Here is a 14,631-nt window from a genome sequence, read left to right as displayed (position 1 = left end):
TTATATTTTTTTTTGTTCTCTACTGTTTTAAGGGTTATTTACAAAATATACATTTTGAAAGGGTCGTACCATTTACAAAAGTTAAGAAAAAACGAAATTACTGTATTTCTTTACACTTATGATACAGGGGTCTAATATATATTTTTTCCAGAGAAATTCGTGACCAGAAGTTGACATGACCCGTATGATTTCATGTGAAATCATCCTGTATATTTTCACTTAAATGTGAGACTAAAGTCTGTTTACCGAGAGCTGGGACGAAACATAAACAGTGTCACGTGAGCGAATGCGCTCGTTTCCAGAGAAAGCATTCGGTGTTCACGTGATACGTAGGGGTGTGGAAAATCCTCGGCGCACGCTTTGCAGCTGGCGGCGTTCGGCTGGCTGCCGAGCTGTCACAGCGGACCTTGAGAAACCTGGGCAACAATGTATGAAATAAATTTAACAGTAATGTTAAACTGAGTTAATTCTGTCGAAGCAGATTTATTTTCATTCAGTTTGTTAACAAAACACTCCATTCAAACACAATTAAATGTTAATTTTAATAACAATACCAGTAATAATAATGATAAAGGACGAAACAAGGTTCATTCTGTCGAACTTGAACTGTTTTCATTGAGGTTTATAACAAACCGCTACTCTCTCTCCTTTATAATGCAGTCTAATTTCCACATTTGAGTTTCCACTTTTTCTACGACATGGAGGACGCACTTGTTGCAATCCTCTGCAGTCACTGTTCTTACTGCTTCTTCTAGCAGTACTTTAACTTCCGGCATTTTGTATGTTTTGTTTTTCGCTGCAACATAGTCTTTGATTCTGGCCCACACTAACTCGATGGCGTTTAATTCACAGTGGTACGGAGGAATTCTGAGACCAGTTCTCCCTGCATTCTTCGCCATTTCATATATTGCGTATTCATTGTGCGCTGTTCTGCGATTTTTAACTATATCTAAAAGTTCTTTCTTCAACATACCGTCTTCGAAATCGATGTTTTTAGATTTTAGCCACTCTGATATTTCGTGCTTATTGGAATTCGCATTGGGAACTTTCTCTTTTCACCGAGAACGGTACGGCGCGTTATCAAGAACAATAACTGCATTTTCCTGAAGCTGAGGAAGAACATCTTGAAGCCACTTCTCGAAGCTTTCGGCGCCCATCTCCTCATGATAATCTCCACTTTTCTTGGATTCGGAAGTCCACAAACATCCTTCAACGAACCCTGCTTTGGTGCCAATATGCGAGATAATCAGACGTTTCCCTTTACCTGATGGGCCCTTGCTGTCGGTGGATAATCCGGACAGAAACGCTTGTTTTGAGGAATTTATAGTGTCATCTAGCCAGACGGAACTTCGGGTATGTCCTGCGTTCACCCACGTCTCGTCCAAATAGTAAATGGGTCTGCCTTCTTCTCTCGACCGTTTAATGGTTCGAAGATAACGCCACCTCCATAAAATGATGTCATCCCTGTCTATTAGCATGCTATCGCGCCCACGCCGGACATATTTGAAATTCATTTCTCTCAATAACTTATAAAATGTAGTTCTCCGAAAATTGCCCAGATCTGCATCTTCGTTCACGACTGTAAGCACTTTGTCAATTGTTGGCAATGCGTTACGAAAAAAAAAAAAATTCGTGTACTTTCCTTCGTATCGCATTTCTGTCGAAGTCAGACTTGGGAGACTTCAAAGAGTGTGTGGCCTTGTACTCACTTATCACACGATACACTGAAGAACTTCCAACACCTGTAGCTGCAGCTGTTTTCGAAACAATGTCACTCATCGACTGCTCTGGATGTAACAGTTCCGTTTCATACACATTAAGCACCATGTGCTTTTCAGAAGAACTTAATGATTTCTTCTTTGCTCGCTTCTTTGGTGGACTCAGAACTGACACGTCGACCTCGCTCGCTGAATCCGTGGATGACGTAATGAGGACAGCCGTATGTGATGCTAATGAAATAAGTGAATATATAAAATAAGAAACCATGCGATGCTATTGGATGCGCACATAAACAGTGAATGCTCAGCGTGACTACAAACACATATACTTAATCTAATAATCAACAACTAGTCTTTCAAGCGTCTTTGCAGATGAACTTAAGATATCCCGAAATCGTCGCTGTACAACATCCACTAACGAGCTCACACCTGCAACTGAGACGGCCACACTGACTGATCGCCGCGCCTGCGATCAGCACAATGCATCGCTCATAAAGGACAAACGGTTGCACCCATCACATTCGAACGAACTATAAAATTAAATTCAAACCTTTCTGAAACTTTTCTCGCTTCCACAAAAAAATTTAAAGGGGAAAAGTTTGTCGCTTACTATATTTCGGATGATGATTTGGTAAAAGTTCTGTATCAGACGTGATATTTTAATTTATAACATCACTATTACTGACTCTATTGGGCAGAAAACTTGCAGACGTCATCAACATATAGTACTGAAGGCAATTATAAAATTATTTTGTTGTGCGACCCACAGTTTAGGAGATATGGCGTGATAAATATAGAGCAACGCGAAAAAACAACTTTTCCTGAAAGCTTAAATATTTGTCTTTTTCAGTGGCAGTAAATTTTAATGTAATGTAAAAAAAGGTGTCAGAAGGTAGTTCTCGGACCACTTTATCATGTTCAGGTGCCAAATTATAAAAAACATGACTTTCATTTTTTAATTTCTGACGCCCCTGCCTTGTACACTCCTCAACAGCAGCGGTGTGGTCACGCGCCTTGCCGTGTTTACAGTATATCTCTTGTTTCGGTGAATGGAGTATAGTCAGCTATGTCCTAGTTCCTACTGCTACACCAATAACATTTCCATATAGATTAGATATACATTCCAATGTACAGGGTTATTACAAATGATTGAAGCGATTTCACAGCTCTGCAATAACTTTATTATTTGAGATATTTTCACAATGCTTTGCACACACATACAAAAACTCAAAAAGTTTTTTTAGGCATTCACAAATGTTCGATATGTGCCCCTTTAGTGATTCGGCAGACATCAAGCCGATAATCAAGTTCCTCCCACACTCGGCGCAGCATGTCCCCATCAATGAGTTCGAAAGCATCGTTGATGCGAGCTCGCAGTTCTGGCACGTTTCTTGGTAGAGGTGGTTTAAACACTGAATCTTTCACATAACCCCACAGAAAGAAATCACATGGGGTTAAGTCGGGAGAGCATGGAGGCCATGACATGAATTGCTGATCATTATCTCCACCACGACCGATCCATCGGTTTTCCAATCTCATGTTTAAGAAATGCCGAACATCATGATGGAAGTGCGGTGGAGATGCAGTCGGCGCTGTCGGTCTCCAGTTGTGGCATGAGCCAATTTTCTAGCATGTCCAGATACACGTGTCCTGTAACGTTTTTTTTTGCAGAGGAAAAAGGGGCTGTAAACTTTAAACCGTGAGATTGCACAAAACACGTTAACTTTTGGTGAATTGCGAATTTGCTGCACGAATGCGTGAGGATTCTCTACCGCCCAGATTCGCACATTGTGTCTGTTCACTTCACCATTAAGAAAAAATGTTGCTTCATCACCGAAAACAAGTTTCGCACTGAATGTATCCTCTTCCATGAGCTGTTGCAACCGCGCCGAAAATTCAAAGCGTTTGACTTTGTCATCGGGTGTCAGGGCTTGTAGCAATTGTAAACGGTAAGGCTTCTGCTTTAGCCTTTTCCGTAAGATTTTCCAAACCGTCGGCTGTGGTACGTTTAACTCCCTGCTTGCTTTATTCGTCGACTTCCGTGGGCTACGCGTGAAACTTGCCTGCACGCGTTCAACCGTTTCTTCGCTCACTGCAGGCCGACCCGTTGATTTCCCCTTACGGAGGCATCCAGAAGCTTTAAACTGCGCATACCGTCGCCGAATGGAGTTAGCAGTTGGTGGATCTTTGTTGAACTTCGTCCTGAAGTGTCGTTGCACTGTTATGACTGAGTGCATTTCAAGCACGACATACGCTTTCTCGGCTCCTGTCGCCATTTTGTCTCACTGCGCTCTCGAGCGCTCTGGCGGCAGAAACCTGAAGTGCGGCTTCAGCAGAACATAACTTTATGAGTTTTTCTACGTATCTGTAGTGTGTCATGACCATATGTCAATGAATGGAGGTACAGTGAATTTATGAAATCGCTTCAATCATTTGTAATAGCCCTATACTTGCAGCCAAGGCATTCCCTCTACATAAACTAAAACTTAAAGGGTCATGTTAATTTGTGTTACCAGTTTCTTAACACTATTAACTGAGTGTAAAATTATGTTCGCTGTGATTAACACAGTTGTATTACTAAAGCTTATACTCGTTCTATTTTATTGTCTCTGTCAATATAAGCATTCAGCAATTGTAAATACTTATTCAAATAATGATGAGGGTTGTTGTTGTGGTCTTCAGTCCAGAGACTGGTTTGATGCAGCTCTCCTTGCTACTCTATCCTGTGCAAGCTTCTTCATCTCCGAGTAACTACTGCAACCTACATCCTTCTGAATCTTTTTAGTGTATTCATGCCTTTGTCTCCCTCTACGATTTTTACCCTTCCGCGCTCCCTTGCAGTACTAAATTGATGTTGTCTTGATGCGTCAGAACGTGTCCTACCAACCGATCCCTTCTTCTAGTCAAGTTGCGCCACAAATTGCTCTTCTTCCCAATTCTATTCAGTACCTCCTCATTAGTTACGTGATTTACCCATCTAATTTTCAACAGACAGATGATGAGGGTACAGACCTTTAATTTTCCTCATAGTTGGGTAAACCAATAGACAATTATCTTTGTGGGGAATTCGGGTTATCAGGAATGGTTCAGTATACAGTAACTGCCATGTTATCTTCTTTCTTAACAATAGTGAGGTTGGTAGTGGGTCTTCGACATCACTTTCTCGCTTACAGAGTGTGCTTGCATTGTGTCTAGGCTATTGTCACGCTTTGTCTTTCACAGATGAGCATTTCCCGTGATAGGAGGAGGTCAGCACCGGTTTTATCTTTTCTTCCAGGGTTTCCTCGGTCGTGGCATACATGGAATGGGGTTGACACACTCGTTCTTTTCTTTTCCCCCTTTTACTAAATCAGTGGGAATGCGTGATGTGAAATATATAGGAAGATAATTCACTACTTCTTTGAACACATTTAGAAATTCTACCCATTTAGTTTGTTTATGAGATGTGTAGGTCCTCCTGAAATAATTAAACTCATGAAAGATCCTATGGTGGGTTGAACGATGAGACCATACTTGCTTAATCTGCCGATCTTTCAAAAATTCTGTCCATTTACGACAAGTGGAATTAGATGCACTGCCAGACAAAATCGATTCAGGTTTGCCTGCCATAGGAATATAGTCATTTACTATCTTCCTATACCCAGGCACTGAAACATTGCACTTGACATTTGCGTATGAAGTTTGGCAGCGTAACAGAGTAACAAGTGAAGAACGATAGGCGCTAGGCGTTCAGCGTGGGGCGCCAGCCAATCACAGTGCAGGGAGCACTGCTCTTACTCACGTGCTGTGACGTCAAAGTTCCCGCGTTGCCAGCTTTGTTTAGTGAATGTGTATACAACGTGAATTGTATGTTGTTTACCGCGTGTTTTCGTTGTACTGTGTGCTATATCGTTGTGACTTTTGTTACGTTGTGAGTGTACATACTTGGAAAATGCCACCGAAAGGAGTTCGTTCACCTAGTGACAATCCTTTGCGTCGAGGGGTGCCGCTAAACAGCCAGGCACTGGAGTTACCATGCAGAACTCGTGAGTTTTACGAGCAGGAGAAAAACTACGTAAGCATTCATGGACAGCCATCAATTCCTGCCGACAAAGTGGTGGAACGTACGTCGAAAACTCTTGGTATTAGTGCAAGAACCGTAGTAAGTAAGGGAGTATTACTACAAAACTTGGAAGATACTGAAGTGAGCCGTAAGGATTCCGAGCTGTCTGGATCAAATAATACATTTTTATCAACCCCGGGAAAGAAGAAAAAGCGGCCTAGTCCTATTACAGATTCGAATTCTTTCCAGACTGATGCAATTCGTAGGCATGTTTATGCTTACTACAGCAGAAAAGAGTATCCGACTGTAGCTACGTTGTTAATCTCTTTAAAAGAAAATGAACTCTTCAGGGGTGGTAAAACATCACTAAAAATTGTGCTAAAAAGTATGGGTTTCCGTTACAAAACGCTAGACGGACGCAAAGTACTGTTAGAGAGGGCACATATTGTTACCGCTCGTAGCATTTTCTTGCACAAACTTGTGGGCAGAGACATTCATTCCATAATTTGGCTAGACGAAACGTGGGTTAATGCCGGGGAAGCTGTCAGTAAATGTTGGACAGATAACACACCCAGCAGTAGCGGCTATCAGCCGACGGGAAGAGGAGCTAGATTAATTGTGGTCCATGCAGGCTCCTCCAGTGGTTTTGTCCCTGACGCACTTTTAGTTTTTAGATCGAAAAAGACTGGTGATTACCATGAAGATATGTATCACACACGATTTGTTGAGTGGTTCAGGAACCTTTTAAAACAATTTACTGTCCCTACAACAATTGTAATGGACAATGCTCCATATCATTCGGTGATACAGAACAATGCCCCAACCACAAATGATCGGAAAGAAGTTATGGTGCAGTGGTTACGGGCTCGAAATATTGCAGCAGATATGAGTATGACAAAGGTTCTGTTATATTCTCTTGTTAAAGAAAATAAGCCTACGACACCTACGTATGTAGTAGACGAAATTGCCAAGGAGCAGGGTCATACTGTAATAAGGCTGCCACCATATCACTGCCATTTCAACCCTATTGAGCTAATATGGAGTGATGTAAAAATGTATGTAAGGAACAACAACAAGTCCTTTACAATAACAGACGTGGAAAAGCTGTTGCGTGAAGCTCTTGTGACTGTGGATGCAGCCTCATGGAGAAAAATAGTAGAGCACGTCGAGCTCATACGAGCAGCACAGACAATAGAAGGCATTATCTGTGGCCATGAACAATTAATGATTTGTCTTGCTGATGACGACGATGAAGACGGTTTTGGCGATGAGTCGGACAACAGTGACGATGCCGAGCTGGATGGAATTGCGCCATTATCGCTGTAAATTGGTGAGTGAAAAATTACTAATATTGGTTATTTATTGCAATCTCGGTTATTATTTATTTTGTAAACTACGTACATTATTGATTTGAAAGTACCAGTCGTCAGATGCTTGTTTTTTGTATTTCTTTGCTCCGTTATCGAAAGGGTGCGCATTGTTATGTTTTTACATGCGTTATTATACGGTTGTTTACTTCCTGTCATTGTAGTACAACTAAAAACGAGTTTTTATATACACTGTAATTGCTCAATCGCTTGCATTTACGAGACGGAACGGAAAACTGTATCGTCTGCTGTGTGTATAGAGGCTGCTGTTGCAACATCGCTATTACAGTATAGCCAACCTAACTAGACAAAAAGCGAACTGTCAAGTGCAATGTTTCGCCGGCGGGGGTTTAATTACTGTGATAACAACAGCTGATTTCTTTGCATAGAGCTTCACATATTCAGAAAATATGTCATACAAGCCAACAATATATTTAACGCTCCCGTCAGCAGATGGTCATGGCCCTGAAAGGTTACAGTGGTTTTGTTAGTAATATAAGCTATAATTCCGTCTTACTACCCAAATTCGAAGTCTTGCCTTTTGGCAGAGTAGATAAGCTTTCAGAATTTTTTGTGTGTATTGTAAAATATTTGGGAAATAGCATTATATGTTCAGATTCCTGGAGCTTTTCTTTACGGCATAATGCCCCCGTACATATTGAGTATGCTATACAACGGTGTTTTGATAGGCTGTGGGAACGTCACTCGGATGTCCTGTAGAACAGAACACAGTCATATAACTGCTAATTCTGTTGAATCCTGGGATTATTTTCTTGCTGGAGAAGAAGCTTCACCTCACTCCACTTAGAGTCGTTACGTTGTAATTTCTTCATGTTCTTACAAATATTTAGAAAATATTGCTTATATTTTGAGTCTTTAATCAGCCAATTTTGAATTCGGAGTTTTTTTTTCTACAGGATCTTCAAATTCGGATAATTCCAGAGCCAATCGTGATAAGGCGTCAGCATAACCCTATAAAGGGTTTCATTTGTCGTTTGTCCGTTGGAAATGGAAAGTTGTTAATAGCGTCCAATTTCTTGGGGTCGAGTTTGGATTTGATAAATCTGCGGTAACTCCGACCGATAAAAATTTCTGCAATATTTTTCCTAACAATTCAATATGTTCTTGCCAGATAAGAGTGGCAATGAGGATGTCATGCACACACACAGTTATTTCATCCAATAACTGGGGCCAAAGCACTGTGTTAGGTGCGGCTATAAAGACTCCCGAACTAACGTTCAATGAAAAGGGCAACACACAGTATTGGTAAGATCTTCCAGTACGGATAAACGCAGTATACTTCCTGGAATCTTCCGAGCAAAATACGCCAGTATGAAACTCGCATGTCATTGCCATATAAATATCCAACAGCGGAAAACTTGTCAAGCTGCTCGTCCAGGTTTCCAGGGCGCGCTCGTAGCGGCACACTTAAGCGGTGTATTTCCCTTCCGTCGACTACGAGGCGTACTTTCCCATCGGGCTTGGCCAGAGCAAGAAGCGGACTGCGGAAAGGAGAGAATGAAGACTTGATGACCCTCCACTCCAAATTACGTTGTCTCTCTTCAATTACAGGCTCGTTTTTAGACCATGGAATGAAATGGGATTTGTTTACTAAACTTTTCATGCAGATTCATCTCCATGCGGTAATCATATGTTTTAATTACACTTGACTTCTTCTCAAGCACCCGAATATACTTTGACTGTAAACCTTTCAGCTGCTCCTGCTGTAGGAGAGACACTAACACTTGACTCTAAACTAATTTTTATTCTTCACAATTCCAAGTACTCTGATGGAACAGATCTTCAACCAATAAATGTCCCGTTCTGGCAAGCTGCCATCGAATGTTCTGACAATTCTTATCATGGCGCGTAGAAATTTTGGTTAAATACACAGCGACTTCTATCTCATCAACATGAAGGTATCATTTACCCATCTCTATAAGTCAGTTTTGACACACTTCTCCCTTAAGAACTCAATACCAAAAATGAGTGATGACTGTCTGTAATCGCAGTAGCTCATGGGGCAGCCTCCCCCTTGATAAAGCCTGTGATGAAGGGAATCTTTGGTGGGTCAGACCACATTTTAGACAATAGATTTCTAAAAGATTTAATGGAAGTAATAGGATGTACAGGTTTCTTTTCTTGTATGAAGACCTCAAATTGTCTATTTTGAGGACACTTTCCTCGAACAAGTCAGAAGTAAGGGTGGATCCTTCCACTAAACTCGTACCGGTATAGCTTTGTAGCAGTTGTCTACGTCAACATACGTCATCAACTACGATAGTAGTAGTGGGACAAAGTATGTTCTTCCCAACATTCCACTGTTGCCAAATTTATTCAAGATGGCGGCGTAGACGTCATCCAAGATGCCATCATGTAAACTTGGCAACAGTGCATGAGGTCATTCAATATGGCAGACTATGTCGGGAAGTTTGAATTTTGGCTGGAAGGTAGGTCAATTGGGCTACCTCCACTAACCTGACCCTCCAGAAAAAAATTAGCGGGAAATTCAAATTCCAGCAGGATAATGCGTCACACCACGAAAATGGCGGGAAGAAGGTCAGTTGGGCTACGTCCACTAACCTAACCCCCCACCCCTAGAAAATGACGGGAAATTCAAATTACAACAGGATAATGTATGACACCACTCTTATCTCTACTAAGCAAAGAAAATCGCGTGAAAATAGCTCACTTGGCCTACCTCCACTAACGTAAGTCACCCAACCGCCACCTCTTTCTACGAACTGGCACCAACTTTTAATTTTTGCAGTAAACAAAATTCAATTCCCATATCTCTTAATAAAGAGCTAACAAAATGGCGCAAAAGATATAGACACTTGTACTAACCTCAGTCACCAGACTGCCACCACCTTATAAGGATTCATGGGTAAAGAACTGGGACATAAGACTATTTAAACATGTGGTTGTATTCACCACAAGGTCAGTACTCCAATTGACTTTGTACACATCGCCACCACCAGAGGTTGCTCTCATCTGTGACTTAAAGTAAGGTGGCGACACCAAGTGTATTCACCATGTGGTGTAAGATTGTACACTTGGCCTACCTCCACTAACCTAACCCCCCACCCCCCCGGGGATGGCGGGAAGTTCAAATTTGAGCACGATAATGACGGAAAACTGGATATGTCTTTATTATTATCTGAATAATATCGTGCAGTTGTGTTCATCACGAGGTCTGGACTCCAACTGGCTTAGTTGATATTCTCGTCAGCTGAAGGTACCACCCTTACGTCAGAACATGGCACATGTACCGTTATTGAAGATGGCTGCACCCACTGTGTCCACCACCAAAAGGTCCAGAGTCTACTTCACACCCGCATCGTGCATCTGACCTATGAATTACCTGAGTACTTAATTCCATTTCAGTTTTAATCATATTAAATAATTCAATTTACAATTTCATATAGGTATGAAAAGGTGTTCAACTACCTACTTTCAACTACTTTCAAGGACCAGACCGCAACCTCTTCCTAGGAACCCTCACTGAGTTTGAATTCTGGCAGAAAAGAAAGGTCACTTGCGCTTTTGCTACCAACCTAAGAAAACTGCACATAAAGAAAGGACACTTGTACTAACCTCAGCCACCCAACTGCCACTTCCTCCTATAACCAGGCGCCAAGTGTGAAATCTGCCAGTAAATAAAGCTCACTTGCGTTTTCGCTACCAGCATAAGAAAATTGCTGCAAACGAAGCTCACCACCAACCCCACTAACCAAAGTGGCCAGACCGGCACTTCTTCCTATGTGCAGGTGGTAAAAGGACTCAGCCCACACTAGGCTGATGGAGGGAGGAAGGAGTGTACTATATTTATTTGCAAGCAATTTATTTAAGGGTGGAGTATAAGTATCACAGAACACACACTTTGACATGCCCTACAGCATACAGACTTGCAAACCACTCCTACATAACTCATGTATAAAGCTCTACACTCACTCTCGCTAATTGTAAACCGTCAAAAATAACACCTTGCACAGCCTACAGACATGCGAACCACTGATAAACAATGCACAGCATTTACATCCATGTAGCCAAACAACTCCTAAATTTTCAAAATAATAATCCATGTAAAAGACTCTGTTTGCTAATCGCCAAGTGTCGAAATCATACATCAGCCATTGTGTAAACAATTAGAGGCAACACCACCACGAAGGGTATTCGCCACAGAGTCCATAGCCCAACTGACTTAGTTCATATCGATGCAACTAGAGGACGCTATAGTGACGCAAGTAGCGTAATCTAAGGTGGCGCAACCTAGCGTGTTTACCACAAGCTCCAGACCCCAACGATCTTAGTACATTTCCTCGCCGAGGACGTCACAGTGACACCAGCTTATGATGGAAGTATAGTTATCCGTGATGGTGGTAAACAATGTGCTCTCCACGAGGTCTACGACACTGTTGTCCGTTTCGTGACGTAAATCAAGATTGTGAGGGAAAACGACTCAGCCTGCTCAGGGCTGCTGGGGGGAGTAAAGAAGGAGTTCACTCTATTAAGTTTCAAACATTTTCTTTAGCGATCGAATATATCCATCACACTGATACAAAACATCCACCCTTATGTGCTTGACGTCACAATGGACAGTCTGCAGACACGCAAACAACTCCTAATTTCAATACACAATACCAAACTGCTCCTAAATAATGCAGTACACATATCTGGAAACACGCTCAGTACTCGTAAACTGTCCAAATAACGCATGGCACGGCCTACAGGGCCGCTCACAAAATAACACAACAGACGCCCATATGCACCCACCACCACACCCTCTCCCCCACAAAGTCACACGCCTGACAGCCGTCAATCCGCACACGGGTCCCTGCTCGGCTTCCGCAAACATGAGGTATTCATACTCCACGCCCGTGAAATTCCTATCCAAATACGTGTTCACCCAGAGACAGCTCCTGGCGCGACCGGCCAGCCACCGCCACCGAACACCGGTGAAAGTTGCATTCCTCTATACAGTCACCGTTATACTGTCATAGCACTCCGAAGAGCGTTCACGCCAGTCTCATATGCGAGGCATGTCCAGGCGCCACTTTTCTTTTCCATTGAATGCAGAACAGCATATAGCGTGTTAACACACGCGCTCAATCGCACGTACCCGCCCCCCTCCCCCCCCAGCATGACCGACGCAACACCGCCAAGTGCATGATGCACATAATTACAAACTCATCTAACAACCCTCCCCACCTTCCAATAACTCATCTAACAACCTTCCCAACCTTCCAAAAAAAAAAAAAAAAAAAAAAAAACCAAGTCAATCTCTCGGGAATTGTATACTGTCCCAGAAACAGTTAACGCCTGCTTTCTTCATGCCTCAGCTTGTATGCATGGAAATTCTCACCCTAACAGAACCTGTTTACCAGTATATCGCCTTATCCCGTCTTCCTCCCAGACATACCTGCAGCCTTCCTGCTCTCAACATACACAAATGTTTTCACCACTTCTATATCCCACCACAGTCAATCGAGCATTCTCATTCGCTCTTATCGAATTTACCAGACGAATTACTTATGCCACAGGTATCGAAGCACCATGCACCTTTTCTTTGTCGGACTTCCAGCGGTTATTTTGCAAAGATTGCTAAACTGCACAGACAGTTCCGTCAATCTATACACCCCCAACCTATTCATTCTTTCTACACACGCTACACTCAGTGGTATTAAACTATTTGACACTAATCACCATTTTGCACCAACAACTAATCTTTGGAAATTTGTCTACAAGTCATCAAATACATACTATACTAGCAAGAATATTGGAGCGTCAAACCGATCTCCAACCAGGGAATATATCACCGAGTACCGTCTCGATCTATTAAACATGCAATTCATATCCGCAACCATACCAAGTCACCCCCTTTACATCAGTGAACAGAAGCAACTCTCAGAACAGACGTTCAAAGACATGCTCCTTTTCCCTTGGCATAAACGCTCTACTGTTTCCGCTTTCTTGCTCACATTTCTACAGTCATCTCCACACTAGTCGGTTACACAAACACCTGTATTTTCGCCATAATATTATACAATTTTCGCCCTTCTTCTAGATATCAAGCACACAGCACTAGCCACCTGATCGCTAACGCAACATATTGCACAAGATATAGACTGCAAATTATTTCTCCACAAACAACAAACTTTAGCGAGGCGCAGCATGCTGTAAACCATTGACTAACTAGAAACAAGTAGAGTAAACTGATATTCGCACTCTCGAATACCGATTCGGTGATCTAACAGATTCCACATGATCAGTATTGTTTACAAACCAACTACGGTCTTTTCCCACGTCTAGAGAACAGCCAAACGTGTGTCCAACACACCACAATCCATGTTCCCTCAACTAACTAAAGGCATCAAATGTGCACCAGCAATCGACTGAACAATTTACATGGGAAAGAATAACGCTCCACCGCAAACGCACCATCTTCTCAAAGCTAAATTTGATCACCAAAGCAGCCCAGCACATACTTAGTTCGCTATTCTGTCGTCTAGAACATGGTAAAGTTATCTATCATACATTCCTACATTCCAACAAGCCACTGCATTCGGAAGGCCGCTACCATTAATGTGGGAACGCGAATCAATACCACCACAGACTTTGCATACACGAACAATTCTAGAGAACGCCTTACATATTTCTTCTATCATTATACTTACAATTAAATCTTACGATCTAGGTCTCAACTGAACGGTATTCGGCAATGAGCGTAGTATTGGAACTACACTCTGGTGAACGCTGTGGCTCTGGAAGTACCTGTACTTTCCTTAACACTAATTCATACTCTTTCCTTTGCTATCACAGTACCCCAAGTCAAATCCACACCCTCCGTACAACAGCACATAGACATTTCCTTAACACAAACAGATATACTTTATAAACCTGATCCTCAAATGCGGACAAATCACACACCCGCCCGGTGAATTTTGAAAGTCATTCGGCTAAGGAACGCAGTATGTGACCGGTATTTGCAACTCCCTCACGCCACTAGACATTTATCCAGTATGTGTAACGTATTCTGTCTCGATACCATGTCAGATGTGCCATTATATATCCACTGAGATAAAGGCGATGACTCATTGAGAAGCATCACAGCCACAAGTGAATCATATCCCGAAACGAGTCACCTCTCTCGAACCTATCTGCTACAGTGAAAATCCAACATGGTCTTAGTCAGTCCCTACACATCGTGCAAATGCTCCCATTTATACAGCTTTGGGCATGTGATCATTCCATTTTAAGTCGGAAGTGAGCAGAAGTTGGACAAAGCCATATCCACCACCTTCTGCAGCCCGTCTAGAAACAAAGCGGACTGAGTTAGTGCTACAGGATCGTGTTTTGACCATTCGGCGGAAATGCGCGCATTGTTGTGCGTTCCCAAACTACATACAAGTACTACAGATCCAAGTCAATTCTAATCTATAAGCCCAACATCCTATCATCGCTATTCCCTGCCCCCTACTCCAGCAGACATAAATTAACAACT

Source organism: Schistocerca americana, chromosome 2, assembly GCF_021461395.2.
Source record: "Schistocerca americana isolate TAMUIC-IGC-003095 chromosome 2, iqSchAmer2.1, whole genome shotgun sequence".
Classification (NCBI taxonomy): Eukaryota; Metazoa; Arthropoda; class Insecta; order Orthoptera; family Acrididae; genus Schistocerca; species Schistocerca americana.
This window is presented reverse-complemented; position numbering follows the sequence as displayed.